Here is a 6,127-nt window from a genome sequence, read left to right on the forward strand (position 1 = left end):
TTGGACAAGGGCCTGGAAGGACAGGGCAAGGGAGAATGGCTTCAAACTGACAGAGGGCAGAGTTAGATGGAATACTGGGGAGAAATTGCTCCCTGTGAGGGTGGTGAGGCCCCGGCACAGGTTGCCCAGGGCAGCTGCAGCTGCCCCAGCCCTGGGAGCGCCCAAGGGCAGGAGGAGCCCGCTCGGGAGCTCATGGCGGCCTGAGGGGGAGGCACCGCCCCCCACGCGCGCTGCAGCGAGGCGAGCACCCAATGAGAGCAGCGCTGGGGGGTGACTGGCACCAATGAGCGCTGAGGGGCGGGGCAACAAGGGGAGGGAGGTTTGGAGGGCGGGCGTATGGCGGTTGCCATGGCAGCGTCTCAGGGCGTGGCCCAATGGGAGGGCGGCACCTGGCGGAGGAGGCGGGGCCAGGGGCGGCGGGCGGTGCCCGGACATGGCGGGCGCTGCATGGGCCGGGCCCCGCGCTCCCGGCCGGGCCGAGCGGGGTCAGAGCAGGACAGCGGAGCGCCGCGGGAGCGCAGGTCCTGGCCTCTGCAGCGTCCGGATGGACGGCGCTGCTGCTGCGACCGGGCCCACCGTGGGACCGGCCCCGAGGGACCGGCCCGCGTCGTTGAGCCAGGCCCCGCCCCTCCGGCCTTGGCCCCGTCCCCGACCACGCACCGCCCACTCCGAAACCAGGCCCCGCCTTCTTAAGTTGTGATCCCGCCCCCTCGGCCTCGGTCACGCCCTCTTGAGCCACGGCCCCGCCCACACACCGAGTCCGCCGACTTTAACCTCGACTCCGCCCATAGCCCGGGCACCGCCCACTCCACCCTAGGCCACGCCTCCTCGAGCCGTAACCCCACCCCCATCATTGACCACGCCCACCGTACCCAGGCCCCGCCCCTCGGTTCCATACCCGTGTCCCGGGGCCGTTCCCGGGGGTCCGTGGGGTCCCGGAGCAACCCGGGGTTGGAGCCCATCCCCCCGGATCGGAATGCAGCTTCCCAGCTGTTTGGGAGCTGTTGGTCAGCACAGTCAGGAATCAGCGATTGCACCCCAGCGGCTGATCCTCTGCTTTGAGGAAAAGGGAAGGTCGTCCCAAGAGAAATGTGGACCCCGGCTCCAGCGGAGGGAAGAGCTGCGCCCGCCGCTGATCCGCTCGGGAAGGGAGGGATACACCGGGCAAACAGGGGTTTGCTAACTAATAAAAAGCAAAAATCAATACAACGATGTCATCGGCAACTAGCGAACACTGATGCCCCTTGTTTGTTAAAATGTATAAAATAATGCCAAGTTTGGATGAGCCGGGAGCCTTTTGTGGGAACCTCCCAGCTCCCTTCATTTTGGCCAACTGGGATAAAAAGATAGCAACGCCTCGGCTCGGGGTGGGAATTGGGATGAGCCCCCGGGATGCCCTGCCCGTGTCCCCGTGTGCCAACCCCGTCCTGCCTCCCCGGCAGCCGAGGGGCAGCATGACACGGGGCTGGGGACAGGAGGGTGCAAGAGCTCCCAGGAATTGCCGAGGCTCCGGAGGCTTCAAGTTGGAAATGACGAAAAGCACGGTTTTAAATGTGGCATCTCTTTGTTTTCCACCAGAACGCGCCTCATCCAGGGTGCGGAGGATGGGGAAAGCCGTGCGCCTCCAGCCCCTCACCGCACATTCCCAACAGTGAGGAGGTGATGCCCTCGCCAGGATCTGGGAAAAACAGCAGCGTGTTTGGACAGTGAGGAGAGGAGACACCCACGCACCGGAGCTCAGCACAAGCCCGAGTCCCCAGCTCGCCATAAGGTCTGAACATCCAGGGAAGCGATGATCCCAGGGAGCACAGCAGATCTTGGAGACCGTGTCAGCTCTCTCCTGCTTCCCCGAGGAGCTGCAGTCGGGGACAGCCCAGGGTGGATCTCTACGGGGTCCTGCATGGGAACTTCAGCTCCTGGGGTGGTAAAGGCAGCTGAGTTCCCTCTGCACCCCCCAAAACCGGCTGGTCAGGGTCAGGGCAGAGCCAAGGGAAGGGCGGGGGGACCTTGCCATGATCTGTTGAGCTCTGGAAGAGCCAAATGCTGGGATGCAGCCGGTGTTTTTCCCACCAACCTTTACCAAGCCCAGGACACAGGGAGAGCCCTGGGCTGATGCTGCCTGTATATCCCTTTGGCTTTCAATCCACAGGGTTGCTGAAGAGGCTGCAGGGGATACATTTCCAGGATACAGGGGTAGAAGTTGCCCATGGGAAGTGTCCAGGAGAGCACAGGCAGGGGAGCTGCTGGAGTCAGCTCTGGGGAGAGAATGGGCAGCACGAGGTGCCCTCATGCTCCTCACCATCCTGTCTCCTGCTGAGGAGGTTGCTCCACATCCTACCTCTCTCCGTGCCTCCCTGCCTTTCCTGCTGCTGGGATCCCTTCTAGCTGCTGGAGATTGCCCTGGGCATGGGGAATCTCCCTTCCCCTACAACTGTGCCGTTGTGTGCAACCCACAGCAGCAGGTGCAATGGGTGGAGCAGCACTGGCAGAGCCCTGATACCATCACAGACCCTTCCCCAGGGCCTTCTGCCCTGATCCTCGTGGGAATTCCCTGCCACCCACCAATTCCCCTTCTCATTTACATACAGCTGCCGCTCACAAAAGGGCTCCCTGGGATGGAAACCTCCGGCAGCATTTCGGAGTGGGAAAGCATGTGCAAACCTGCCACAAGGGGCTGCCTGCGAGGCAAACGCCTGTTCCTCCAAGGCTCCTTCACTCCCTGGATCACCACCCGGATCATCCGCAGCACCTTGGCCGCGGGAGCCCTGGGATGTTGCTGACTGTCCTCCCGCTCCCTGAGCAGTAAACCTGTTCCCAGGGCTCCTGCCTGGCCCCGGGCAGCAGGGACTGGGGCACATTTGAAGCCAGGGCCCAGCCTGATCATCAGGATGGCACATGGTGAATTGGGAGGCACAGCTCTGTGGATCCATGGCTCATGTGCCTGCTGGGTCCCCTCCACCCTCCTGTTTGGGGCTGTGTCCCCTCTGTGGGATGAAGGCTCTCACGAGGAGCAGGAGGCACTGCAAGAGCTTGGCAGAGCCCTGTTCTGAAGCTGAGGAGCAAGGGTGGACACCAGGGCTCAGCAATTCAGCACAAGATGCCCCAAGGCCGCCGAATCTTTCAAGAAATCTTGCACAGCCAGCCAAGGAAGGGCTTGCCTTGGAACCCAGGAGAAGTTTGGGAACACAGGAACCTGGGCAGGTGGAGGTGGTTCATGCCTCACTCTGCCTCTGGGTGGAGAAGCAAAAAGCCACCTTTGGCCACCCCTGTGCCCATCCCGGGGTGGGACTGAGCTCACACTGAGGCTGCAGGAACTCAAACCAAGCCTTCCCTGAGGATGTGGGCTGCCAGGGTCTGTCTGGGAGATCAGAAGCAGAAAGAGCCCCAGAATTCAGGAGAAGAATGTGTCTGTTGTTTGTTTTTTCAGTAATGTGTTCTGGGTTGTGGCTGAATTCTGTTTGCAGAGTGCTGAGCCTGTTGTGAGAGCTGGGAGCAACCTGCACCCGGAGGCAGGAGGGGGAATCCCACAGCACATTCCTGCTCCCTGGGCAGGCAGCTCTGTGCCCCTCCTGCTCCCCCTCTGAGAAGGGAATTGCTCCAAGGACTGAGCATGGACCTGGGAGCCCCAGGGCAAGTGGCCCCAGCAGGTCCCCTTGGACACTGGGGAACAGATCCACAGCAGGAGTGGAGCCTGTTCCTGCCTGAGACACCTCCCCAGCACTGCTCCTGGGATGGGATGAAGCTGGCTGGAGCCTGAGCTCCTGGGATCACAGTTCCATCACACTTCCATTTGGGATTCCATTTGGGAATCCATCTGGAGGCACAGGAACTCTCTCCCCAGTTTTCAGAGGGCGCTGAGCCAAAACATGTGTAAAAACAGCCCTGCTGTGGGGGGGATCCTGCACTGAGAGCTCTGCTGCTCCCAGGGGAGTGGGAGCAGGAGGTGGCAGAAGGTTCATATGTTTTTAAGTGGGGATGCCATTGAATCAATGCTCTCATTTTCCCAGGGACTGCAGCAGTGACATTTTCAGTGCACATTTTTTGGAATGGGTCAAACAGTCAGGAGGAGGAGAGCCAGACAAGGCCCATGCAGGAAGGCAGCCAGGTTGCTGGGCTGGTCCCAGTCGTGCGCCACAGGGCCCCAGGGAGGAGGACATCCCTGCCCAGCCTTGTCCATCATCCAGGGGCACATGGCACCACTGGCCCATTGCTGGTGTCCTGGTGGGGCAGCCAAAGGGAACCATCCTCCCTTTGCTGCTGAGAGGCACCTCTGTGGGTACAGAGGAGTCCTCGTGGAGTCATCACAGCCCACCCCACTCTCACCAGGGCTGTGTGACATGATGGAGCAGGGAGGAGATAACCCAGGTTTATGCTGGGGTTGCTCTGGTCCTCCCTGCCCAGCACCTGTGAATCCAAGGAGGGTTGCAAGGAGCTCTGAGAGCTGGAGAGGGCGGGGGTTTCCCTGGGAATGGGGATGGTGCATTTCTCCAAAAGGATCTCCAGGGTCATTTTCTATTGCACAAGAGCTGCTTTAGCCAAGCCACCCTGGATATGGACACTTACCAGGCCAGGACACAGCCCTGTGCTGGGACACAGCTGCTACAAGCCCTGGCCTTGGAGAGGGTCAGATACTCACCCCCACTGTGCTCCCCAGGCTGGGGATGATCAGGATTCCCAGGTTGGCCCAGCCCCAGCACCCCCAGGAACTGCTGTGCCACTCCCCACCCCTGAAATTCCCCCCCACGTTTGCTTTTGCAGCTTTTCCCGAGGGACACCCACTGTGGGGAGCTGGATCCCTTCTCAGGCTGCAGCTCAGGAGGGCACCCACATCACATGTCCCCACGTCCCCTCAGCCCGACCACACAGAAAATCCCCATCAGGCAGAAAATCCCAGGAAAAAGACTCAGGGAACCATCACTTCTTAGAAACTGTCCAGGGCCTTGTTCCCCTCTTCCCTCAACGTGCCAGAACTCTTGCAATAAATCCGGGGGTTTTCCCAGCACAGCACTCCTGCTGCCAGACCGAAGCGCTCTGCTTGTGCTTTTGTCTCTTGTTCTCAGTTCCTTCCCTCCTCTTTGCTTCCCCGTGGCCTTTGCTGGGAAGTTAACACCGTTTTTGTTGGGAGTGCGTCAGCAGTGCTCCCTCAGAGCCCCGTTCCCCACAGCTCCCATCACTGGGTGTGGGATTGCACAGCTGAGGGGGGGAAGTGCAGGTGGGTGCTGAGGGCACTGGCCCCGAGGAGGCATTCCCAGGAACAGTGGCTAAATCATCCAGTTCTGGTTTCAATCCCTGTGAGTTTTTCACCTCCTCTGGTTTGGAGCATCCAGGCATCCTCCATGCCTGGTGTTCCTGGCAGCCCTGGGGCAGAGTGAGGGGGCTCTGCAGAGCTGCCCCAGGCAGGATGGGTGGCAGGCAGGGAGGGCTGGGCATGGCAGAGGCTGTCCCACAGACTGGTAGGCAGATGAATGATTTGGGGTACGATTCCTGCCCCCCCTCACCTTCCCCCATGCAGCATCCAAGCTAAGTTTGCAGCCCCACAGCTCCAGATGCACAGCACAGGCCCTGGAGCCAGTGGTCCCCTCTAGAATGGGAAGGACACCAAGGGTTGTCACCCCAGGACACCAAGAGACAGAGCAGTCTGTGCTTCAGCTCCCTGTCCAGGGTCCTGGGTGCCCTGCAGGGACAGAGGGCACAAGGACAGGCTTCCCTGGACTCGACCACAGCTTAAAACTGTCCACCAAGTACCCAGTGTGCCTCCCCTGGGGCTGCTGGGGGGATCCACCCTGCTCTGAATCCTGTGTCCTCCTGGGGTCTGGAGAAATCAGGCATGGAGAAGTGGATGGGCTGTCTGAGGTGACAGCTGAGTCCACCAGCAACAAGCCAGTTGTCCCTGTGTCCCCAGACACAGCTGGTCAGCTGCTCCCAACAGGGAGCATTCCTGCTCCCTGAGAGCCACTCGCTCCTTCAGTCTGTGGGGAGGGAATTTGCCTCCACATTTCTGTGCTGGCAGGAAGAGAGTTTGTCTGCAATAGTGCAGGTAGAAATCCTCACTGAGGGTGGCATCCTTGCCCAGGACCTGCTCCAGCTCCACAGTGCATGAGACAGCAGAGGAAATATTTGCTTCTGG

The sequence above is a fragment of the Manacus candei genome, unplaced genomic scaffold, assembly GCF_025592945.1.
Source record: "Manacus candei isolate 608988 ecotype Guabito, Panama unplaced genomic scaffold, ASM2559294v1 h1tg000047l, whole genome shotgun sequence".
In the NCBI taxonomy this organism is placed as follows: domain Eukaryota; kingdom Metazoa; phylum Chordata; class Aves; order Passeriformes; family Pipridae; genus Manacus; species Manacus candei.